Raw genomic sequence first — 26,385 nt, 5'->3', positions numbered from 1 at the left:
TTTCCTCTTACTTTCTATTCCATTATGTTTTCCTGCTTCCTGTCCATGGCATTTCTTCTATAATAATCCTGTATGGTTTGGACTCATGCACTAACTTGTGTAATCAGGAGCATATTATGCAATTAGTAAGTTGTCAAAGATTTCTCATTTACAAATGGGAAATAATTCAAACCTTAAAGGAAACTAACTTCATACATATCTAACTCAATATGTATCACCCAACCCAAGTGAAAGGGCACAGCTGAAAAGCTGTGAAGATTCATAAAGGATCCCTCGAATGGAACGTTCAAAGAAAGCATGGTGTTCTAAAGGAGCTTGAGTTGGGATCGTGCAATTCATGAAGCTGCACTCGCCCTTTGCAGCCTAACATACATGGTGACAGGTGGAGAAACTACAAATAGCCTTGGCCTAAGAATGGAAAAAATGATAAGCCGAGGCCAAGACTTTCAAAGTAACTGAATGATAGGAATGCAAGGAGAAGACATGAGGATACAGAAGAGGGTGTTACAGGCCTCCTAAAGAGCCTTAGACTAGGAGAGAAAACTCCTAACTCAATTCTGTGCCGGTGGCGAGATCCATGAGTCCACACGGCATGAACCACAAACACCAGCTTCTTCAGAACAACCCAGGCTTCCATCAGTCCTTGCCAGGACTCCAAACTGAGCCACCGTGAGCTGCACATTTCCTGGGGACTTTGGGCTCCATTGGTTGGTGTTGGGTTTGGATGCTGGTGGAGAGTGGCTAGCCGGTTAGCTCACCTGTATCGCATTACCTGTAGGCCGAGCAGAGGGCCCTGGGCAGGGCATTTAGGAATTCTGGGTTTTAATTCCAGCTCTGCTTGTGGACTCACTGAACAATTTTGGCATTTTGATTTCCTCATCTTTAAAACTGGGATATGAGCTGGCTTGGCTGGGAAGATGACCATGAGTGATGAACCATAGACCATTCGGTGCTCTAAAAATTGTTCAGCAGGTGAGTAGAGAGTTAACCATGAACTCTAGGCCTCACTCTGCTTCACCCCACCCTTAATTTTCTTGTACATGAGATAGGCCTCATGATCCCTGAGATTACTTCCATTCCAAAATTCATCATTTGGGGACTTCTCTGGAGGTCCAGTGATTAAGACTTGTGCTTCCAATGCAGAGGGCATGAATTTGATCCCTGGTCAGGGAACTAATATCCCACATAATACAAGCCAAAAAATAAAATGTAAAATGAGTTTAAAAAAAGGAAGATAACAATTAAAAAAGGAAGATAAAACCCTCCAAATCCATTATTTTTTTTAACATGGTATTTCATTTTATTATTTTTATTTTTTATCAAAGTATAGTTGATACACAATATTATGTAAGTTGTAGTGTATAACATAGTGATTTATAATTTTTAATAGTTATGTTCCATTTATAATTATTATAAAATATTGGCTATATTCCCTGTGTTGTACAATATACCCTCATAGCTTATTTATTTTATGTATAATAGTTTGTGCCTCTCTATCCCTCACCCCTCTCTTTGACCCGCCCCACTTTCTTCTCCTGACGAATAACCACTAGACTGTTCTCTATATCTGTGAGTCTGTTTCTTTTTTGCTATATTCACTAGTTCATTGCATTTTTTGGAGTCCACATGTAAGTGATACCATACAACATTTGTCCTTCTCCATCATTTTAAGCACCAAAATCCATCATGTGGCAGTGGTTCTCAAACATGAGTGTGAGACAGAATCACCTGGAAGGCTGGTTAAAACACAGGCAGGCGCCCAAGATGGGAACGTCCCACAAGTTGCCCTAGGTCTCTGTTGCTGGTTTCTAGGGACCTCGCCCCCAAGAACACTAGTTTGTGGCTGTTGAGAAAACTAGTCAAAGGAAAGTTGCTGAGTCAAGCTCTTCATGGGCACACAGCCCGTGCAGTACCCCAGGCTCGCCCCCTCCCCTCAGAAGGTTGTGCTTGGCTTCATGCTCTGCTGTCACCGCCGGGAAGTCTTCAGTTTTCAACTAGAGGCCTTGCATTTTCATTTTGCACTGGGCTCCATAAATTACGTAGCCCGTCCTGTTCAAAGTTTTGGTTCTACAAATAAATTTTGGGTTGTGAACAAGTGTCATTTGGAAAAGGCATCTTAAAAACCACTAAGAACCTTTCAGCTGTTTCTACACCCCAAGAAACAGGCTTACTGAGAAATTGTTCTTTTAGTTACAAGTGTTTTGCCAGTCTGCTCATCCACTCAGCAGAGGCTGGTATGCAGAACTGGGCAAGTCCTTGTTAAAATAGGGCAGGGTGAGGTCCAGTCTCATCCTCCCACTTCCTTTGCTCCTCCCTCTCCTCTGTATACCAAGACATCTGGGTTTTCCTCACTGCCCTAGGCAGAAAAGCCTTTAATAGGTTGTAGCAGGAATGTCAGGGCTTCCCTGGTGGCTCAGATGGTAAAGAATCTGCCTGCAATATAGGAGACTGGGTTCGATCCCTGAGTCGGGAAGATCCTCTCGAGAAGGGAATGCCTACCCACCTAGTATTCTTGCCTGGAGAATTCCATAGACAGAGGAGCCTGGTGGGCTACAGTCCATGGGGTCGCAAGGAGTCAGACATGACTGAGCACTAAGCACACACACACAGCAGGAGTGTCTGTGTTTTAGAAGACGAATACTTCTGATCTTTTTTGAATAACACAGATTTGAACTGCCTGGGTCACTCATAAAGAAAACAGGAAACCTATCAAAGCATGAGTTTTAATTTATTTGCTATCTGTTTAATCATTTTGTCTTTGATCAACCCAAGTTCTTAAAGAAAAGTGTGGAAAAAAATAATTTGAAGTTGAGAAAATCCTAGCCATCAAATCATTATTTTCTGAAAGCTGAGAAAGTTACCATTCTTTGAACTTAGCAGCAGAATGCTTGAGTTCAGCATTGGAGCAAGAGGGTTTTTGCAGCAGCATAGATTGCGATCCACCTCAAAATGTGGGCCCGACAGGATATTTGTGGGGCACATAAGACATTTTCCAGAAGAGTTGGCAGAGTTAGTCCCTCAGTAGTGTTCAACTCTTTGCGACCCCATGGACTGTAGCCCCCCGCCACCCCCTCCAGCTCCTCTGTCCATAGAATTCTCCAGATAAGAATGCTGGAGTGGGTAGCCATTCCGTTCTCCAGGGCATCTTCCCAACCCAGGGATCAAACCTGGGTCTCCTGCATTGCCGGCAGATTCTTTACCATCTGAGCCATCAGGGAAGCCCATTTTCCAGAAGGAGACCAAAAATAGAAGCCAGAATAAAAATTCAATCAAACTTATTCATAAGAGGATTAGCATTTGTATCAGTATGCCAGTGCCTAGGATAAGATTATCATCCAAACCAACAAGATACTACTTAGGTTCCAGCAAAGAGTTGGCTTTTATTCTACCAAGGTTAATTGAACATACCCCTCACCTCTGAAATTTTGCACTGTTCACAAGGTATCTAAGCACACTGAACACTAATGTAACATTGCTTGTACCAAAAATATACATATTTCAGGAGGGGAAATCTGGCTACAAGAGTCAATTCTGAATCCTGCCATCCTGTAACAGTTTTGTGAGTCTGAACTGAGTGCATTTCTCACACTAAGGGTTCCAGGGCTCAACCAGGTGCCCAACTTGAAGGCAGCCCTCTATATATGGAGGGTAAAATGGCCTTTACGACTGCCAATGCTGGAGACACAGAGAGGTGGATTCAAGCCCTGGGTCAGGAAGGACCCCTGGAGGAGGAAGTGGCAACTCACTCCAGTATTCTTGCCTCGAAAATCCCATGGACAGAGGAACCTGGCAGGCTGCAGTCCATAGGGTTGCAAAGAGCTGGACACAACTGAGCCCCTGAGCACACACGCATGACCCACTGCTGAACAGATAATTCTCACAAATTGTGCCTATTGCCAAAAGGGCCATACTAAATTCAGATCAAGGCAATATCTACTATTTTCAGAGGAATTAAAACAAGAATCTAAGTTCTCAAATCACATTGCTTGGGTGGATCACATCTTAATTGACTGCTCAGGGACTAAATAAAATTTTAATTCCTTAATCCCTTTGATACCAATGATAATTGACATCCAAAAACACATCTTCCTTGTACCACTCATTATAATAATGTTTTAAAATATCAGAGATCTACTTTGCTGTCTCATTCTGTCACCTACTGATTTAATACCGTGCTTACACTCAGACCCATAGGGTTAGGTCAGACTACTTGAAGAACAGCGAGTTTGTTCTGGATCACCTCTGTGCCACCCAGCTTCTGCGCTTGTCTTCATCGGCTAAGCCAAGAGAAGAACAACAGTGTTTTGCATACAGCTTTTCAAGAAATGATTCACTGCTGGACTTACAATGAAGATTACAATTCTTTATTTTCATGTGAAAGAGCTGCTAATGAATGTTCTTGTTTTCAGAAAAAAACATCCAAAAAATCTGGCGGTGACATGGAGAAAGGAAAGGAAAGGGAAAAAGAAGCTAGATAATATGCAGCCTGAAGGATGCTTCTGAGCCATGATCACAGTCCACAGTCACTTATTCATAGGGTGACCAGAAAGTTTGCCTTCCAAACTGGAATACATCTGAAAGTAGAGGTAAGTAGCCTTGTGATTAGGAATTGGCCTTTTTTCCCTCCAAGTCTGAAATGTACAATAGTAGTTACATTTCATGCACTGATTGGTTGCATGTTGATTGGTTGATCCCAAGGAAATGCATGTTGATTGGTTGATCCCAAGGAAATGCATGTTGATTGGTTGATCCCAAGATTGGAACCTAAGCGATTAAAACTTATGAAGCACCACGTACTATGGGCCAACACGATGAGGAAGGCTCTAGTTATGTCACCTCATTTCATCCAGGGATGAAAAGCAGATTAGAAAGAGAAAATGTTCAGTTTGCTTCGTCACACATTCATATAAATTTCAGTAGTACACTTTTATATCATTGTATAATTCCATTTTTACTAATTCCAAAAATACAGGAATGCTATTATTATTTTATACATTTAATTATACATATTATAATTAAATATTTTCTAATTAAATGTAGAAGCCAAATGATCTAGGAAATTATATTTATAATTACATACTGATTGTGAATGTAGCATATTACCATATATTACTAGTTATACTTAAAATATTATTTTACTGTGCTAGATGCAATCATTTCTGCTTCTGCTTGTTGTTTCCTCTTTCCCTTTCCTTCTTCTTCTTACTCTTTTTCTTCTCTTCCTCCTCCTTGCCTTCCTCCTTCTCCTTCACTGCTGTCTTTAACCACAACAAAATAAACATTCAAGTTCCATTTTTCCTGTTCCTTATGATAATCATTATGGATAAAAGAATATTCCCTTAGGCATGGGAATTAGCTTTTATTCTGTCTTTTTTATTGTTAACCTAAAAGAACCCCCTCAAACTTCTTTCTTTGTCCTGTTATTTTTTTCTTTCTATAATATTTCCTTTTTCCAATACCAAGTTACATGGAAACATCAATTCTATCTACTGCCTAGGTAAATCTCAGCTGTGAATTTGAGGAGGCACTGAAGAACCCTGAAAGCTGGTATTTGTGTGATCTGAGATTCAGGAAACCTTTGCCATCTCTTTCTGTACCACCAATTTCTTTTTATTAAAGGATAATTGCTTTACAATGTTGTGTTAGTTCCTGCTGTACAGTATTTTGAATCAGTCATATGTATATATATATCCCCTCCCTCTTGACCTTCCCTCCCAGCCCCCTCCAGCCCACCCCTCTAGGTCATCACAGAGCATACAGCTGAACTCCCTGTGCTGTATAGCAGCTTCCCACTAGCTATCTATTGTATTTATGTCAATGCTGCCCTCTCAATTCATTTTACCCTCTCCATTCATTCTATCCTCTCCATCCCCCACTGTGTCTACAAGTCTATTTTCTATGTCCGCATCTTGTATCACCAAATTTTTATGTGGTTGGGCTGTGAAGGTCATAAGGCCAGCATCCTGTGTTAGATTCCCAGGTAAGCCAGGCAGAGTCATTAGCTTCTGTGCTTTTAATCCCAACCCACCTTCTCTCCAGCACACATAGATGGGAGAGGAAGCAAGGTTGAAAGCGGAATGGATCAGCCAACTGATGAAGGGAGGTAAAAGCACCCCAGAGGCTCTCTTCTCTGAAGCCTCTTCCTCTGAGGAAGTCCACATAAGTGGGCTAGGTCTACCCTTTTCCCCTCCTTGATTATGATGCTGGGGGAGGTGAGTCTTCACACTTCGGATCTCTGGGTAGCACTAAATGGGAAGGGCATCATTCCAGGGTGCTGGGGCTTGGCAGGTGTGGGGAAAGGGGAAGCTGGCCCTTGAGCCCTTTCCGGGGCTCTCCCCACATGATATCTTTGGAGCCTCAGCAGCTCTGCTCTTGCCAGAGATGGAAGATAGGGCCCTCATCTTCTGCCCAGCCACTGAGCTGTCAGCAGCTTTCAAAACACACACAAACATACTTCTGCCAGAGTCCACACTTTCTTTTTGTGTGTTTTTGTTTGTTTGTTTTAGGCACAAAGTAATCTGTAAGTACATGTAAGAGGGAAAAAAATGAATAAACATTCAGCAGCTAGGATCTGCAGCGCTGCCTGCCACAGAGCATCTTAGGTAACTGTATCCTTTGCCATGCTTTGGATGCTAAGAGCAGAAAGTTTTACTGACAGCTTAAATTAGTCTAAGGTGATGAAAAGAATAATAAGGCTGCATATCCAGAAGGCCATGTGTGTGGTGCCTCACAATTGCAACACAGATGCCTCAGCTCAGGCATTCCAGTCAAGAGGGAGGGCACAGGTCATGCCAGCATGTCCTTGTCTCCCACCTGGACTTTTTGGGGGAAAGCAGATTTCTAAGAAACAGCTCTCACCTATTTCCTGGTCTCATTGGTGAGAACTCAGACACATGGCCATGCTGGCTGCAAGGTAGGCCAGGAAAAGAAATATTTGTTTCCTGTTTGTTTTCCTCAGTTTCTCCGGTGGAACCATAAAGAGCTTTTTATTTATGTGGCTTATATCTCTCAGGATTTACCATGTGCTGTGTGCTTAATCACTTCAATCATGTCTAACTCTTTGTGACCCCACAGACTGTAGCCTGCCAGGCTCCTCTGTCCACTGGATTCTCCAGGCAAGAATACTAGAGTGGGTTGCCATTTCCTACTCCAGGGAGTCTTCCCGACCCAGGGATTGAACCTGTATCTCTTGAATCTCCTGTATTGGCAGACAGTTCTTTACCACTAGCGCCACCCAGGAAGCCCAGTATAAGCCCAAGAATACTGGGTAGCCTATCCCTTCTCCAGCGAATCTTCCTGACCCAGGAATCGAACCGGGGTCTCCTGCATTGCAGGTGGATTCTCTACCAGCTGAGCTACCAGGGAAGCCCAATATTTACCATAGCAGATACTAAAATTGAGGATTATTTTAGTTAAAAAATTTTTACTTGAGAACAATTTTGTATTTTCAGAAAAGTTGTAAAGAGAGTAAGTAAGGAATTCCAACATGCCCAGTTTCCCCTGTTGTTAACATCGTAATACAATTTCATGGAACATTTGTCAAAGCTAAGAAAATGACATTGGCATATTACTATCAAGTAAATATCTATATTTAATTTTTTTTAAAAAAACTACCAAACCATTTTCCAAAGTAACTGTACTGTTATGCATGCCAATCAGCAATAATGAAAGTTCCTGCATTATTTGAGTAGAAGAACATGATGAAAACCAGTTATGTTGAAACATCAGTATTTTAACTACTTAGAAATCACAAAAAAATAAGTAAAAGGAAATGTCTTAAAATCGCTAAGCCATTGATTACAAATGACAAAACAGAGATTCTGTGGTATGTACTTACACTGGAATATTATACAGCCTTAAAAAGGAATGAAATTCTGATGCAACATAGATGAATCTTGGAAACATTAAGTGATGGGAGCCAACCACAAGAGGACAAATACTGTGTGATTCCACTTGTACGAGGTACCTGGTGTAGTCAAATTCATAGAAACAAAGGAGAATAGTGGTTACCAGGGCCTGGGAGAAAGGGCTAATGAGGCATTAATGTTTAATGGGTACAGTTTAGTTTGGGATGATGAAAAAGTTCTGAATATGGATAGTGGTGATGGTTGTACAGTAATATGAATGCACTTGATGCCACTGAACTGTACATTTAAAACAGTTAAAATGTTAAATTGTGATGTATATTTAATCACAATAATAATTTTAAGAAGAAAAAGCCAGAAATTTTAAGAATATTTATTACTTCATTTTAAAATAACAATAACAAACCCATAATATTGGTTTCACACAAAGTATATTTTTATGAAACATAACTATATTTTCAAAAAATATAGTGAATGTAGTAGCATTTTTTGCACATCTTTATTATGTCTCTTTTTGTTTAGGTTGTAAAATTGACTTTTGTCATTTAAAGATTTTTTTGATGTGGATGATTATCAGAGTCTTTATTGAATTTGTTATAATAATGCTCCTGCCTTGTGTTTTGACCTTCTGCTGAGGCATGTGGGGATCAAACCTGTACCCCTTGCATTGGAAGACAAAGTCTCAACCACTGGACTGCCAGGGAGGTCCCTATACAGTATGTTCATAGAAGATAGCCAGATTCTCCTATCAGCTCCAGCAATCTGTTTCATTATCACATGTCATATAACATTGGAAGAATTTGACTATACACTTGTGAGAGAGTCTGAGTAGCAAAACCAAGTTCTGTCTTTGTGTTGGAAAAATAGTTCCAATCTCACAGATACCCTGAAAGGGTCTCAGGACCGCTTTGAGAACCAGAGTGGCATAGACGTGGTCATTAGTTTGGAATCCATCAAGGGGTGTCTGCCAAGGTCTCATGTTCCAATTTGGGGCTTTATCTTTTATTTGCATAAGTAAATGGCCAATATAAGTGTTAGCCTCAGAAGGAACAGTTGTCCTCACAATTATGTAAAATTCTTTGTGCCTTACCAAACAGAAAATGACCAGCAGCTTTGAAAATGCAGGCTCATTTTTGTTTCCCTAGTATGCATTTGGATTTCAAAAGTCATAAGATCTTTCCCATCACAGCTCAGAAAAATAATGCCTGTGTTTTACCCTCTTTCCAGGCATCTCTGCAAGAAGGACGCTTCCTTTGAAAGCTCAGGGCATGAGAATGGGGTATGGAGCGGGAAAACGCATCTGAGTCAGGGCAGTGGAAGGATGTATCTGCCTCTACCATCAGACTTTTGCTTCAGGGCTTATGGAAGATGTGATTGATGACATCCAAATTTACACTTGAGATCTTCTGATGAAGATCTTCTGCTCCAAGGATCAAACTTAACTACTCAGCCAACTGTTGTCAACGTTTGATTATATGCACTTCTTTCTCTCTATGCTCTGTGTGAAAAAGTTCACGTGGCAGTATTGGCAGAGGGAGGCTTGTATCATCTTCCCTAAGTGCTTCAGAGGTTAACTCTGAAATGTCAGGAGCACTGTGGGCAAATTGCAGAAGCCAGAGAGGGCCTCCATCAGCATCCAAGATCTGTGCCAGCGGTTTTCTGAAGAGGCACTGGGGTTTGCAGGTGGAACACGGAATCACCTGGGAGCTTCCTCAGACTACACTTGCCAGTTCCTTCCCCCAAACCCAAAGAGATGGATCTCGCCTCACCACCAGCCTGTTTAAAATCACTGATCTGGGTTGTTAGGAAAGAGCTTCATTAAACTTAAATTTAGCATGTGAGGCTGTGGATAACCCCATCTCTGTTTCGGAGAAACAACTGTTTACTATTCTAACACTCTGGAAACCTGGCAAGCCGCTATGGGAGGGCTGGCAACCCTGAGCTCCCGAGGCTTCTGTGCAGCTGCTCTGTAAGGGACCCCTGCCCCAAGGGCTCCCACCTGCCCAACTTGGTGTTCAAATTAGGAGGGGGTACATGACCAAGAACTTTGCAGGACCCAGAAGGGCAGCCGGAACCTATTTTTGATGATCCTGAGGATTATTAAGAAAGGAAATTCCACAAAGTCCTTGTAACTCTCAGAAAGGATTTTGTTCCACTGCTTGCTTTCTTTGTCTTCCAATTCTATTTCTGGATTTCCCTCTTTACGTTTCTAGGTCTGGAACTGAATAGCAATGAAGTAAAAGTGATCATCCTAAAGAGATATTCCTGGGTGAGAAAATGGGTTACTGAGAATCCCTGCCCCCACCTATGTGATAGCGGTCTTGGTGGACTTGTGGGAGGATCTGAAGGACAATTGGAGCCCTGGGAATTTGGAGGGGGATTTTTATTCTATTGTCGCTTACTCTAGGGGAAAGGCGATGTGGATTACAGCTACCTAGGTTGTGGAGCTGAATTAATTGCAGCAAACTGAAAAGTTGCCTTGCTCACACTTTCTTTCTGTATTTATTTATTTTATTGAAGTATAGTTGATTTACAATGCTGTATCACTTAGCAAAATGATTCAGATATATATATATTACATATATATATGAAACTTACAACCATATACTTCCATTATATTTTATTATAAGGTATTGAATATAGTTCCCTGTGTTATACAGTAGGACCTTGTTGTTTATCTGTTTTATATATAGTAGTATGTATCTGCTAATCCCAAACTCCTAATTGTCCCTACCCTCCTTCCCCTTTGCTAACCGTAAGTTTGTACCCTGTGTCTCACACTTTCCTCTAGAAACATCTGTTGCAGGAAAAGCCTTCTGGTTAGATCCTCATCTTCTAAATCACACGCACGGTACGTGACCCTGGGTGTTGGGAGTAGGGACACTGGACTGTAGAGGCGAAACAGCCCCAGGATCCACAAGTGACGTGATAAACAAGCCGCGTGATCTCGGCAGCTAAAATGAGACTCCAGACGCCGGAGGGAATGGAAAGTGATGACGCCGGACACCCGAACAGCATCGTAACCTCAGAGGATGTTCACAGCCAGGACTCTGTAAGCTGAATGGACTGGAACTAAATGCGTAAGACAGCCTTGTGGACAGAGAATGTAATGACGTTGCCTTTTATTTCCTGTTTGAAGTGTCCTGTCGAGCGAGCCTACTCATTACTGAGAAGGTAAAGTAAAGCTTTAATTCATCACTATTTGATGTTGGAAATGCACCCTGGAAGAGGATAGAGTTTACACACTTGAAGGCTATGTTTAGCCAAATTTGTCCAAAGCCATCTTTTCTGTAGTTATCTTTATTTTTGCCCAGCAGACCATACAGCAGGCAGTGAATACATAATTAGTCCTTACAATGGACTATTCTCCCCAGAATTCTGGAAGCCAGGGCAAGATTTCAGAACCTTCTTTTTAAAAGATGTTAGTTACTGTTATAACAAAAATAACAGCAGTGAGCTAACAGTGAAATATGATATATACATGTATTTATATATATATATATACACTCCTTGTATAATTTAGTGAATGATACCTTTTATTTTTGAGATTTTTGCTCTTTTCTCATCTTTTTAAAACCATTTTATATATATATATATATATATATATATATATATAAAACGCCTGCTCAGTCGCTTCCATCATGTCCAACTCTTTGCAATCCCATGGACTGTAGCCCACCAAACTCCTCTGTCTATGGGATTCTCCAGGCAAGAATACTGGAATGGATTGCCATGCCCTCCTCCAGGGGATCTTCCCGACCCAAGGATCAAACCTGTGTCTCCCGACTCTCTTGCATTGGCAGGAGGATTCTTCACCACTGGGCCACCTGGGAAGCCCTGACAGTTCTTATACTTTGATTTTGAAATATACATACATGTTAGAGTTACCTAAATACTGTTCTTTTATAGGCTTTCAATAATTAAACTGACTCCATTTAAATTTAAACAGTTACTTCTAATAGCAATAGAATGAAGTCTTAGTGGAGAAGGCAAGTTTTGCAACCTGAAATCTTTATTTATATATATATATATATATATATATATATATATATATATATATAGCTATAGAAAAACAGTGCATAGAATTGGAACCATTCTAGGAGTTTGGAGAAAGGCTTAAAAGCAAATTTGAAATATGTCCTTTAAACTTCTTAATTAAAAACCAAAACAAAGCAAGCAATCTGACCATCAGATGACTAGCATGCTTTTCTTTAATTTACACCCTCTTGGTCTTGCCCTAGGGGAGCCATTCTTTCCACTGAAGGTCAATGCCAATCCTGTAGGAGTCCATCAAGGAGTTCTTGGCACGAACCTCAGAAGCCTCCGCAGTAGAACCACTGAGACAAGCCCTGTGGCTTCCCTTCTGCTAGGAGGCTCTGGGCCTGGGCAGCCCCTCCCTGACCTCAGGACATTGATCTACGCAGGCCGCTTGCACCTGCCCCTCCCCAACACCCCCACTGGGCAATTCCAGAGATTCCCTGTCCCTCCGCTTCATAACAGTTGAGGTACCCGCCTGCTCCTGGGAACACACACACACTTTGCCTGTCTCTGCTGGGTTCCTTTGCCACTGCAGAATCATCGCTGCATCACACCATGTCTGAGTTTAGCCAATACTGTCTTCCACATAACAACCCCTCCTCGCCCCCTCCTCTCTTGTTTCTACAGTGAGTATCTGTTGAAAATAAGAGCTTTGCTGGAGAAAAGATAGAGAGGGGGCGGCATAGAGATAGAGAGTTTCTTTCCACCTTAGCCTCCTCACCAGGCACCCTCCCCAACACTAGTCCCTGGTATTGACAATGCAAAGACTCTCATCTTGTCACCTATGTCCTGCTTCTGCACCTCTTCCCCTCCCTACCACCTTGTTTCCTCCACATGTCTGTGATGAGAAGAGTGAGAGGAAGATGGGAAAAGATAGACCCAAAGAGGCTGGGGCCCAATGCTGTCCCTCACTGCCCCTGACCCACTCGCTGTGTCACACCATTACTCACCACCCAGAGGGACCTCCACCCACCAGCCCTGCCCAGTCCACGCCCAGCCCCTCTCTGTTCCCACATCTCCTGCCCAAGTCCCTTCCTCTTTAGGATCTCCAATCCTTGCTCCCCACTTCTTCCCAGCCTCCAAGGCTCAGTAACTTCTGACCTTGGCCAGGGGATCCTTGCTAGTAGTGTAGACCCAGGGGGTTCTTAATCATTTCTAGGACTACAGTGGTGGAAAGATAAGTTCTTGACATCCAGAGTTAGGTCTCTGTCAAGAGTAGGATTTGCTCTCATCTCCCCAATACCTACAGAACAAAGTACAGATTATGATCCACAGGCATTTTATAACCTAGTCCTGCCCCTCTCTCCATCCCTACCTGCTGCCCACCCTCTTTCCTATACCCTCCCCATATCAAGCCAACATAACACTTATCTTTTCCTTCAGGTGTGCTTAGTCACTCAGTTGTGTTCGACTCTTTGCGATCCCATGGACTGTAGCCCGCCAAGCTCCTCTGTCAATGACTGTAGCCCGCCAGGCTCCTCTGTCAATGGGGATTCTCAAGGCATGAACGCTGGAGTGGGTTGCCATGCCCTCCTCCAGGGGATCTTCCCAACCTAGGTATCGAGCCCACATGTACCACGTGGCAGACGGATTCTTTACCATCTGAGCCACCAGGGAAGCCCAAGAATATTGGAGTGGGTAGCCTATCCCTTCTCCCGGGGAATCTTCCCAACCCAGGAATCGATTCTTTACCAGCTGAGCTACCCGGGAAGCCTATTATCCTTCATACTCTTTTCTTTTATTTTTCCTTTTGGCTGGGCTGGGTCTTCATTGCCATGCACAGGCTCTTTGTTTCTGAGCATGGGCTCAGTAGCTGAGTGTGGGGCCTTAGCTGCTTCACAGCATGTGGGATCTTAGTTCCCCCACCAGGGGTCAAATCCACGTTCCCTGCATTGGAAGATGAATTCTTAACCACTGGAGCTCCAGGGAAGTCCCCACACTCTTTTTTTTGTATGAAATGTTGCCTTTCACCTCCTAACCATTTGCTATTCGTTCTTCAGGGAGCAACTAAAATGTCCTATCTGTTGTTCTCTATGACCTGCTTCTCCAGGCAGAATTAATTGTTCCCTAACCTGGATTTCCATCCCTCTTCTTATGCACACTTCTATTAGAATGTTTATCACATTATGTTCAAGGTTCTGTCTATGTTCTGCCCTCCTCCAGGCACCGTATGCAGCCAGGGGCAATGTTTGGGAGGTCAAGGAACATATCTGATCTATCTTCAAGTCCCAGGGAACTAGTGTGTGATCAACTAATGTGTGTTTCATGAATGGAGTCAAATATATGATACACCTTTGACTTATCATGTAAGATGGTAATGTTATATGCAAGATGATAACCTTGACCTTGGGCTTCCAGCCTCTGGAACTGTAAGAAAAGAAATTTCTGTTGTTTAAGCCCCCAATCTGTGGTATTTTGTGATGAAAGAACAAGCTGACTAGCACAGAGAGTAATACCAGAGGAAGTCAGAACAGCAGGCAGAGGAAGAGATCTTTTAGGACCTGGTACACTGGGCTAAGGAATATGAAACTGTCACACTATTTGTGTTCTGCCTAGTGCCAGGTATTTCAGTTGTCTCTTTATGCATGAAAACCACCTGAACCCTTAGTGTCTTGAAGCAAACACCACCGTTTATCTGCTCCTGATTTTGCAATCTGGGCAGAGCTCCATGGGGATGACTTGACTCTGTTCCATGAGGTATTGGCTGAGGTCCCACATGCAGCTGTGCTCAGCTTGGGGCTCCCCTGAGGATAGACCACAAACATGGCTTCCTTAACTGCATGTTACGGGCTGCACGCTGCGAACAACGAAGCCGAATGGCTGGGGGCTGGCTGGGCCTTCTGCTCTCCCTCTGGTTTCTCATCATTTAGTGGTATATCTTGAACTCCTTTCTAGGCAACTGGATCCCATGATGGGGAAAGGAGAAGCCACGGTGCCTTTTAAGTGCTGGGACTGGAAGTCCCAGAATGTCACTTCCGCCACATCTGCCAATATTCGAAGAGGCTGGAGATGCTGAAAATACAAAATAGTTTTATTTTCCAACCCAACAAGCTGGGAAATATCTCCTCTAACTTTTGCTTGAAAAGAAGACAGGTTTTTTTGTTTGCTTGTTTGTTTTCCTTTTTTGGCCATGCTGTCTGGCATATAGGATCTTAGTTCCTTGACTAATCCAACCTGCATCCCCTGCAGTGGAATCATGGAGTCTTAACCACTGGACAACGAGGGAAGTGTCTTCTTTTTTTAATGGTTAAGATAGTCAATTTTATGTTATATGTTTTTTACCACAATAAAAAAGTGGCACAGCTTCTGCTTTGTTCTCTTGGAATCCTTAGCTGTGTTGTGAGGAAGCCCAGACCAGCCCTAGCAGAGACATCACATGGAGAGGTATCCGCTCCCCCAACATGGAGAGATATCCCCTCCCCCAACATGGAGAGGTATCCCCTCCCCCTCACATGGAGAGGTATCCCCTCCCCACCACATGGAGAGGTATCCCCTCCCCACCACATGGAGAGGTATCCCCTCTCTAATGAGGTATCCCCTCAGTGGGTCCCACTGAGGTCCCAGCCACCAACCAGCATCAACAACTGGGGTGTGAGTTAAGGCAACAACAAGTCACCCCTGCCTTCCAGGCTTCCCAGCCCCAACATGCTGGAGCAGAAATGAGTCAACCCCCTCATTAACTATAGTCACCGTGCTGTACATTACATCCCCAGGACTTATTTATTTTATAACTGGAAATTTGTGCCTCTTGACACCCTTCACCCATTTCTCCCATCCTCCCACCTTCCTACCCCATCTCTGGCAACCCTCAGTCTAGCTATGAGTTCAATTGTTTGTTTGTTTTAGATTCCACACCTAAGCAAGATCATATAGTATTTGTCTTTGTCTGTCTGACTTATTTCACTAAGCACATGCCTTCAAAATTCATCCACGTTGTTGCAAATGGCAAGTTTTCCTTATCTTTTTATGGCTGAATAATTTTCCATAATATTATTATGAGTAATAAAGTATAAAATATACTTTATACCATAAAATACACCATGTTTTTCTTTATCCACTCATCCATTAATGGACTCCTAGGTTATTTCCTTATTTTGGCTATTGTAAATAATACTCTGTTCTTGGGGATTCTCCAGGCAAGAATACTGAGTGGGTTGCCATGCCTTCCTCCAAGGTATCTTCTCAACCCAGGGATCAAACCCAGGTCTCCTGCATTGCAGGCGGATTCTTTACCATCTGAGCTACCAGGGAAGCCCAAATAATGCTGCAATGAACATTGGAGTGCCTATATCTTTCTGAGTTAAGGTTTTTATTTTCTTTGGATTAATATCCAAAATAGGATTTTCTGGGTCATTCAGTAGTTCTATTTAAATTTTTGAGGCTCCTATACTGTTTTCCAGTAGCTGCACCAATTTACATTCCAATCAATGGAACACAAGTGTTCCATTCTCTCCACAACCTCACCAACACTTATTTCTGGTCTTGCTAAATAATAGCCATTCTAACAGGTGTTAGGTAATATCTCACCGTGGTTTTGATTTTCATTTTCTTTTTTTTTTTAATTTTTTTATTATTATTATTTTTTTTTTACTTTACAATTTTGTATTGGTTTTGCCATACACCAACATGAATCCACCACGGGTGTACAGGTGTTGCCCATCCTGAACCCCCCTCCCACCTCCCTCCCCATACCATCCCTCTGGGTCATCCCAGTGCACCAGCCCCAAGCTTCCTGTATCCTGCATCGAACCTGGACTGGTGATTCGTTTCTTATATGATATTATACATGTTTTAATGCCATTCTCCCAAATCATCCCCCCTCCCTCTCCCACAGAGTCCAAAAGACTGTTCTATACATCTGTGTCTCTTTTGCTGTCTCGCATACAGGGTTGTTGTTACCATCTTTCTAAATTCCATATATATGCATTAGTATACTGTATTGGTGTTTTTCTTTCTGGCTTGCTTCACTCTGTATAATAGGCTCCAGTTTCATCCACCTCGTTAGAACTGATTCAAATGTGATGCTGAGCATCTTTTCATATATCTGTTGGCCATCTGTATGTCTCCTTTGGGAAAATGTTTATCCTGCTCATTTTTAATTGAACTGCTTAGTTTTTTGCTACTAAGTTGTATGAATTCTTTATGTATCTTGGATTTTCACTTTTATCAGATATCTGACTTGCAAGTACTTTTTCCCATTTGGTAGGTTGCTTTTTCATTTTGTTGATAGTTTCCTTTGCTGTGCAGAAGCTTTTTAGTTTGATGACATCTCACTTATTTTTCTCTTTGCATTTGATGTCAAATCCAAAAAACTATCGCCAACGCTGATGACAAGGAGCTTACTGATTATGTTTTCTTCTAGGAATTTTATAGTCTATGGTCTTATGTCCAGGTCTTTAAACCAGGTTTAAAGAGTTACTTTCTTGTGTATGGTATGAGCGTGGTCCAGTTTCATTCTTCGGTATGTGGCTGTCCAGTTTTCCCAATACCATTTCTTGAAGAGACTTCCCTTTCCCTATTGTATATTCTTGTTTCTCTTATGTTTATTAATTAATTTATTTTAATTGCAGGCTAATGGCTTTACAATATTGTGGTGGTTTTTGCCATACATCGGCATGAGTCAGTCGTGATTGTACATGTGTTCCACCTTCTTGTCTCTTTTTTCATAAATGAATTGATAACGTATGTGTAGATTCATTTCTGGGCTGTCATTTCTGTCCCACTGATTTATGTGTCTGTTCTTATGGCAATACCATTCGATCTCCAGTCTTCCAAGTGTTAGCCATTCTGGGGGATGTGTAGTAAAGTCTCACTGTGGCTTTAGTGTGACTGTTACAATTGATGCTAAGAACATATCCATGTGTTTATTAGACATTTAGAGATTGTCTTTTTTGAAATGACTTCTAAAGACTTTTGCCCATGTTTCTGTTGGATCATCTATCTTTCCTTTTTTATTTGAAGTTGTTCCTTAAATAATCTGGATATGGTCCATTTGTCAGATATGCAGTAAATATTTTCTCTCTATTCTTTGGCTTGCCTTTGAGCTTCATGGTTTTTTCGATCAACTCGTCTTTAAAGTATCATTACTCCTAGACGGCCATTTCGGAAAAGGCAATGGCAACCCACTCCAGTACTCTTGCCTGGAAAATCCCATGGACAGAGGAGCCTGGTGGGCTGCAGTCCATGGGGTCGCTAGGAGTCAGACACAACTGAGCGACTTTACTTTCACTTTTCACTTTCATGCACTGGAGAAAGAAATGGCAACCCACACCAGTATGCTTGCCTGGAGGATCCTAGGGACAGAGGAGCCTGATGGGCTGCCATCTATGGGGTCGCACAGAGTTGGACACGACTGAAGCGACTTAGCAGCAGCAGACGGCCATTTGCTAAACTCTGCTTCCCAATGGGGTCACCCCGTTTCTTTGGATTCTCTCTAATGTAACTGCTGCCTGTGCCCTGGCCTTCAGGACAGTGTCTCCTGCTGGCTGCATGGAACACCCTCAGAGTTCAGTGCACCTGTTGCTGTCCTTTTGGGGTCTGCCCCATCCCAGTGGGCATATCTGGTTCCCAGTTCTGGCATTATCCAGTCTTCTCAGACTCCCTGCAGTTAACTAGCTGTGCCCATAGTGTTCTGAAAATAAGTTCAGGATGTGCAAACAATTGACTTATAAATGAACTTTGGAACCCATGACTCTGTCCATTGGGAACTCCTAGATATTCTATGTACTTCGCCTTAGTCACTTAAGAACAAGTACTTCTAGTCAAAAGGAACTGAAATATTAAAACCGTAATCGTGGATCACCAAGACATCTCTGCAACTTAGTACTAGCCTAAAAGTCTATGGGAGAAATGGTACTATGAGAAAAAGAATCTTTTAAACCAAGTTGAGAAATTCAAGTAATGATTGACATGTCAGTCACTGTTCTAAATACTACAGAAGTAACAAAAGGAAAAAAAAAAAAAAACATGCACCAATCCATGCCTCCACAGCCAGCACTTATATTTTAGCTGGAGTGACAGATAGCAAACAGGATAAAGAAACAAAATTTATTTTTATTAAATAAAAATAATTTATTTTTATTAAATAAAAAGTGCTAAGGGAAAAGAGATAGGTGCTTCATGAGAGAGGTCGTGGGGTGATAATTTTAGATGGAATTTGCAGGTAAGAGCTCACCAAAAGAATGATAGTTGAAGGACTTCCCTGGTGATCCAGTGGTTAAAGCTTTGCCTTCCAATCAGAGGGTACAGGTTTGATTCCCGGTTGGAGAGCTAAGATCCCGCAAACCTCAGGTCCAAAAAACCAAGGTACAAAAAGAGCAATATTGTAATAAATTCAATGTGTGCATGTGTTAGCTGCTGAGTCCTGTCGGAATCTTTGCAACCCCATGGACTGTAGCTCGCCAGGCTCCTCTGTCCATGGAATTCTCCAAGCAAGAATACTGGAGTGGGTTGCCATTCCCTTCTCTAGAGGATCTTCTCAACCCAGGGATCAAACCCGAGTCTCCTGCATTGCAGGTAGATTCTTGACCAATTTCCAACTAACAAATTCAGTAAAATTTTAAAAAGATCCACGTAAAAAAATCTTTATATTAAAAAAAAAGTGATATTTAAGCAAAGACCTGAGAAAAGAAAGAGAGCCATGGACATATTTGGGGAATGAAACTTTAAGGCAGAGGAAACAGCAAGTTCAAAGGCCCTGAGGTGGAAATGTGTCTCCTGTGTTAGAGGAACAGCAAACATCAACAATGCAAATGTGGCTGGATTTGAGAGAGAAAAACAGAAATAGGTGAAGAGGTCAAGGAGATATTAGGGGACTAGGGCCTTACAGGGCAGTGGTCTACAATATGACATAATTGTCAGTCACTTAGTTGTATCCAACTCTTTGTGACCCTATGGACTGTAGCCTTTCAGGCTCCTTGGTCCGTGGGATTTTCCAGGCAAAAGTACTGGAGTGGGTAACCATTCCCTTCTCCAGGGGATCTTCCTGATCCAGAGATCGAACCTGGGTTTCTCACATTGCAGGCAGATTTTTTACCATATGATCCACCAGGGAAGCCCTGCAATATGACCTAGGACTATACTGACTTGGGATGGTGATGCTCAGAGGCCAAATCCACCTTGTGTTGTTCATAAGGTGGTAATTTCTGCAGCCCTGAGAAGAAAAGGAAAACGAGACATGGGGAAGGGAAGGGCTAGAGACCTCAATATTGAGTCAGAGGTTTGGCCGGCACTAAGTGAGGAACACTGCAATTCTGAGTCCACAGAGGCAAGAAGATTCAAGGAGAGGCCAGGACATAGGAGGGGATCAACAGACCCCAGACTCAGAGGTTCAGCAGTGCCTGGCTGGTGTCTTGCAGAGAATTAATAAATGAGAAAAAGAGCTGAGGTCACTTTGAGAGATCTTACTGGTTCACAGCTTATTATTCAAGGAATATCTCTGCAGTGTCTGCCTGCTATGGGTAATTCTCTACTACCTCAAATTATAAGATTTTTAAACAATTTGTGAAGACTTAATGATTTTTATCAGCAAGAAAATTGGTCCATCTGAGCTACTATATCAGTTCTAGAAGTGACTTCTTTTCTTATTTTTTAAAATCCAAGATGTTGGTAATCATTTTCAGCAACATGTATTGTGTTAGTTCTGACTTATATTCCTCTGTTTGGCTATTTCCACATCTTTGGAAATAAGGTACATTTTTCTTTGTTTTTTCTTTTTTCCAGGGAAGAAGTTCCTTCTTTTCCCATGGCTCATTTTTCCTTTCCTTCTAAAGGTTGCAGCATGCTTTTCTTAACAATTCCCAAATTACAGCCATTCTTCTGGTCTGATATTGGATTGCCCAAGTTGATGGCTCCCTTCATGTAATAAAAGCTGAAGCTGTTGCTCCTCCTATGACTTAACAGTACAGAACCAGGCGGGTGAAGAGTCTCATCGAGGATCACAGACAAAATCTTTCTGTTCCCAGTTTCTTCTTACTTTCCTAGCCTAGAGACCAGTGATGACTCAGGGCATTATCAAACTTTGCATTAGTCATCGTTGCTAGGTACCAACGTTACTGCAAAACCACACGTTCATTATCTCACACTTGCTGTGGGTCAGGGGTCCAGGCACAGTTCAGCATCTCACAGACCTGAAATTAAAGCATCAGCAGAGGCTGTGGGTGCATCTGAGGCTCAAGTAGGGAAGGATTCGCATCCTAGTTCATGTGGTTGTTGGCAGCCTTTAGTTCTTTATGGGCTGTTGGACTGAGGGCCTCCATTTCCCTCTGGCTGTCAGCTGAAAGCTGCCTTAAGTTCCTTGCTAGGTAGATATTCCCAACAGTCCCTTGTTTCCTCAGAGCCAACAAGGAAGAGAGTCTCCTGGTGAAATTAATGCTACAATTGTATACATTGCCGAAGAATTGATGCTTTTGAACTGTGGTGTTGGAGAAGACTCTTGAGAGTCCCTTGGACTGCAAGGAGATCCAACCAGTCCATTCTGAAGGAGATCAGCCCTGGGTGTTCTTTGGAAGGAATGATGCTAAAGCTGAAACTCCAGTACTTTGGCCACCTCATGCAAAGAGTTGACTCATTGGAAAAGACTGATGCTGGGAGGGATTGGGGGCAGGAGAAAAAGGGGACGACAGAGGATGAGATGGCTGGATGGCATCACCGACTCGATGGACATAAGTTTGGGTGAACTCCGGGAGTTGGTGATGGACAGGGAGGCCTGGCGTGCTGCAATTCATGGGGTCGCAAAGAGTCGGACACGACTGAGCGACTGAACTGAACTGAACTGAATCACATATCTTGTCACCTTTGCCATATTCCATTGGTTGGAAGCAAGTCACCAATCACAAGCCCCATTTTCACTCAAAAGGAAACGTAAAGGCATGAAGACCAGTAAAGGGGATATGGGAGACCACTTCAGGATCTGTCTGCCAGCAGTTTCTTTCTTTTTTTGTCACACGGGGCAGCATCTTAAGCTCCCCAACCAGAGATGGAACCTTTGCTCCCTGTGGAGTCTTAACCATTGGACCACCAGAGAAGTCCCAGCCACAAGTTTCTTCTCGCCCTCTTGGGGCCAAGAAGACCGGACACACTCACACATTCAAAGCCAACCTACCAGAGGAGGGAGCATAGATTTTAGCAGGACATGCTCTACCCAGGAGTCTCTCCATTATGGTCTTCATGCAAGAGTTTCTTGATGTTATTAGACTCCATGCTCTTCCCTGGTACCTAGAGAGCATCCCAACCACACACACACAACAAAGGATCTGCTTCTGGCTGCTGCTGCTGCAGCTACCTGGTCCAGGTGAGGCACAGACAGTAAAGTCACAATTTAGCCTCACTCAGGTGGCACCGACTCAGAATCCTCTCTGGAGTATATTGTGTGTGTGTGTGTGTGTGTGTGTGTGTGTGTGTGTGTGTGTTTAGTTGCTTCACAGTTGTGTCTGACTCTTTTGCAGCCCCATGGACTGTCGCCTGCCAGGCTTCTCTCTCTATGGGATTTCCTAGGCAACACACTAGGAGTGGGTCGCCATTCCCTTCTCCAGGGCATTTTCTTCATCCAGGGGTCAACCCACATCTCCTGCATCTCCTCCATTGCAGGTGGATTCTTTACCACTGAGCCATCAGGGAAGCCCATATTTTTTAATAATGTGGAATATTTTCCAGAGCTTAAATGTTTGGGAAATATTTAAATAAATTATGACCCCCATAAAGTATAGTACCCTCAAATTTTGTAGCTATTAACAGAGATTTTAGCATGGAAAAATATTCCTGGAGTAGGGAAGCAGTGTGGAAAAATAGTAGTGATTTCAAACATGATTTCTTTAAAATATATGCATTTATGTGTATATATTAAAAGTGGTTATTTTTAGGTGATAAGGAAAATGGGTGATTTTCTATTTCTTGTTTTAACTTAGCTATATCAAAAAATACAGTGAAATATATTCGTTTGTATTAAAAGTCCTAGTTTTAGAACTTTTTGCTTATTTTTATTTGAGAGTTTGATCTATTTGAGATTGAGGACTGTGTTATTTATCTTTGTATGTCTAACCCCTTAGTATAACTCCCTTTGATATATTAAGCTCTTAATAAGTGGGGGGTTTTTTTTGACAAACAGATTGGTTTCAGAAGATTTAAAACTGATATCAAGATATTCTGTGGAGATATGCAAGCAATATTAATTTCTATGCATTATTACAAAAAAAAAAAAAAACAAAACCTCCCCAATCTCCAAAACTTGCACTCTACTTGTTCTAAGAAACCAACTCCACTGCACCTTCCCCAATGCCATCAACTATTAGAGGAGGTAAAAGTGGCAAATGGCATGGTCCCTGGTTAAGGATGCTTTAGGCAGGTGAAATTCACAGATAATCTAGTATTCCTTGTTTTAAGCTATAGTTTCAACTGTCTTTCTTGATATGACTTCTGAAACTGACTAACAAGAAGAAAAATGGAAGGAATTGGCATTACATTTCCTACTTTGGACCACAACTTTAGCAGTTGGTAATGAATATCCAATTGACTTTGAACTTTAGAATGAGTGAGGAAGAAAAATAAGGAACCAAGTAAATAACCCCAGTACTATTGAGAACTTACTATAAATAATTCCTTACTATTTTTTACTTCACCCAAAACAACTGTTACTCACCAGGACTGAGTGGGCTAGAGAATATTCCCCCAAGAATACGAAATGCTAACATATCATGATATGTTTATAAGTTGTTATTTCAGCAGTGCATTTTAATGCTTACACCATTTTTAAGGAATATTCAGTTCAGTTCAGTTCAGTTGCTCAGTCGTGTCCAACTCTTTAATACCCCATGGACTGCAGCACGCCAGGCCTCCCTGTCCATCACCAACTCCCAGAGTTTACTCAAACTCATGTTCATCGAGTCAATGATGCCATCCAACCATCTCATGCTCTGTGGTCCCCTTCTCCCATCTTCAATCTTTCCCAGCATCAGGGTCTTTTCAAATGAATCAGTTCTTCACATCAGGTGGCCAAAGTATTGGGAGTTTCAGCTTCAGCATCAGTCCCTCCAATCAATATTCATGGTTGATTTCCTTTAGGAGGGACTGGTTGGATCTCCTTGCAATCCAAGGGACTCTCAAGAGTCTTCTCAAAAGCATCAATTCTTCGGCACTCAGCTTTCTTTATAGTCCAACTCTCACATCCATACATGACTACTGGAAAAACCATAGCCTTGACTAGACAGACCTTTGTTGGCAAAGTAATGTCTCTGCTTTAAGGAATATGGACGAGTATAATGTGGATCCTATTTTACAGAGGTGAATATTGAAGCATGGAAAGAGGCTAAATTTTTTTTACAAGATGAAAAAGTCAGCAGCCTATCAAATAACAGCTGTTATTTTTATTTTGAAAGTCAGTGGTCCATCAAATAATAGATATTAATATCACTTATCAATCTATCTTTAGTATGACTAAGACCATTTTATCTCCTACTCAATGTTTTCTTTTTTTAATGTATGAAAAATTTTTTTTAGTTTTATTGAAGTGTGGTTGATTCACAGTGTTAATTTCTGCTCTTCAGCAAAGTGATTGTTATACACATATATATATATTCATATAGAACCATGCTCTATTATGGTTTATCCCAGCATTTTGAATATAGTTTCTTGTGCTCTACAGTAGGACCTTGCTGTTTATCCATCCTATACATAATAGTTTGCATTTGCTAATCCCAAACTCCCAATCGTTCCCTCCCCCTTGATAACCACAAGTCTGTTCTCTTTATGTCTTTGAGTCTGTTTCTGTAGTTTATTTGAGTTGTATTTTAGATTCCACATATAACTGATATCATATAGCATTTGTCTTTCTCTTTCTGATGAACTTCACTTAGTGTGATAATCTCTAGATCCATCCATCCATTCTACTCAACATTTCTTGATTCCTAGGAAAATAAAACAACAAATAACTAATTAGATCATTGGTCTTTTCTTTTTCCTTCTACAACTCCTGTATTTTATGATAATTAGCTCAGTTTCCCCGTTTTAGTCTACTCTTTGCCTAACTGTCATGTCAGGATCCACGACGGGGCTTTCAGGTACCAACTCTTCTGGCCTCAGCTGAGTAACAGAGCTGTCCACCAACATCATGATCCCAGCAAGAGTGAGCTGCATCTTGGATTTCCCCCTATAATTGTTGTCACTACTTCAGTCCTATCTAGGTTCAAACAGCTGTACTTTCTTCATTTATCATCCTAAAAAAAGAGAAAAAAGCCTGCCACGTACTTGAGATTGTGTTAAGGCATGGCTGAAGGATGGGGTGAGGAAAGGAAAACCCCGTTACAGCTGCTGCTTTCCTGTGCCCAGAAGAAAGTTTCCTTTCCCGGTCACTCTATAACACACCTTCCCTTCTACCGTCAAGTCCCTACTTGGAAGTCCCTGGCTTTGCACATCCTAGTTTGAAATCTGTGCTCCACCCAGGCAAATCAAGTCAGTCTACTTCTTTTCCCTCTCTTGTCATTTAGTTTCCTTTTCTCTCTTCACTGAAGGCTAATTTTTCTTTTAAAAAGTCAAATTTCAATTAGACCTTACCACCAGCAAGAATGTTTAATCGCCATGTTGTGTTGGACTCTTTTGCTGCCCCATGGATGGTAGCCCTCCAGGCTCCTCTGTCCATGGGATTCCCCAGGCAAGAATTCTGGAGTGGGTTGCCATTTCCTTCTCTAGGGGATCTTCCCGACTCGGGGATTGAACTGGTGTCTCCTGCTTAGCAAACCAGCGAGAACATACACACAAATTAAAATGAGATTATGTCACTCTCTTCCAGAAGTGCCTAAAGTTGACTATTGTTCTCAGAAAATGACATTTAGAAAGTATTGTTTCAAGTTAAATTGGCTTCTAGGTCTTTTTTCCCGATGTTGAAAATAAACATTCTTTCAACAAAATGAGAAACTGCAAGGAATTCAGAGAAGAAAACAGAAATCAGAGTTTCATCATCCAGAGTTAATATTAGTATTGGCATATGTTTCTTTCAAGCTCTTATTTTATGCATATATGATTAGATATAAAATACACACGATTACTGAGTAAGGATAATTTGAGATACACATTTTGGTATCTCTTTTTATTTAGCATAGTGACATTTCCAACATAATTAAGTATTCAATTAAACATGTAATTACCCTTGAATTACTTTTAGATGCTTCCTTTCATTTATCAATTGAGAAAAAGATCAACCCAATAATTACGGGCTTCCCTAGTGGTTCAGACAGTAAAGAAATCTGCCTGCAATATGGGAGACCTGAGTTTGATCCCTCGGTCAGGAAGATCCCCTGGCAAAGGGAATGGCTACCCACTTCAGTATTCTTCGGGCTTCCCTGGTGGCTCAGATGGTAAAGAATTTGCCTGCAATGCGGAAGACCTGATTGAATTACTTTCAGATGTCTCATTTATCAATTGAGTAAAAGATCAACCACATATTATGGCCACTCCCAAAGTTTGAAAATTCTAACTCCACACTGAAAATTTT

At 41.8% G+C, this 26,385-nt stretch overlaps 2 long non-coding RNA genes across 4 annotated transcripts in view; one reads left to right on the top strand and one right to left on the bottom strand.

The window, feature by feature from the left end:
• The window catches only part of LOC129658059 (uncharacterized), a 53,729-nt gene extending 38,549 nt beyond the window's left edge, over positions 1-15,180 (top strand). The window contains exons 1-5 of one of the 3 annotated variants that reach the window (XR_008717250.1): positions 4,169-4,586; positions 9,093-10,134; positions 10,657-11,039; positions 13,287-13,460; positions 14,799-15,180. This is a non-coding gene — a long non-coding RNA (uncharacterized LOC129658059). Of the gene's footprint in view, positions 1-4,168; positions 4,587-9,092; positions 11,040-13,286; positions 13,461-14,798 lie in introns of those variants that run through there. The other 2 variants (XR_008717251.1, XR_008717249.1) reach the window with 2 other exon arrangements.
• A 9,055-nt stretch (positions 15,181-24,235) lies between these two features.
• LOC129641809 (uncharacterized) lies at positions 24,236-26,175 on the bottom strand. The gene is made up of 3 exons (XR_008709456.1): positions 26,039-26,175; positions 25,449-25,619; positions 24,236-24,802 (listed from the first exon to the last, which is right to left on the bottom strand). It is a non-coding gene; the product is annotated as an uncharacterized LOC129641809 (long non-coding RNA).
• Positions 26,176-26,385: the final 210 nt, after the last annotated feature.

The sequence above is a fragment of the Bubalus kerabau genome, chromosome 1 (assembly GCF_029407905.1).
Source record: "Bubalus kerabau isolate K-KA32 ecotype Philippines breed swamp buffalo chromosome 1, PCC_UOA_SB_1v2, whole genome shotgun sequence".
NCBI lineage: Eukaryota > Metazoa > Chordata > Mammalia > Artiodactyla > Bovidae > Bubalus > Bubalus kerabau.
This window is presented reverse-complemented; position numbering and strand designations above follow the sequence as displayed.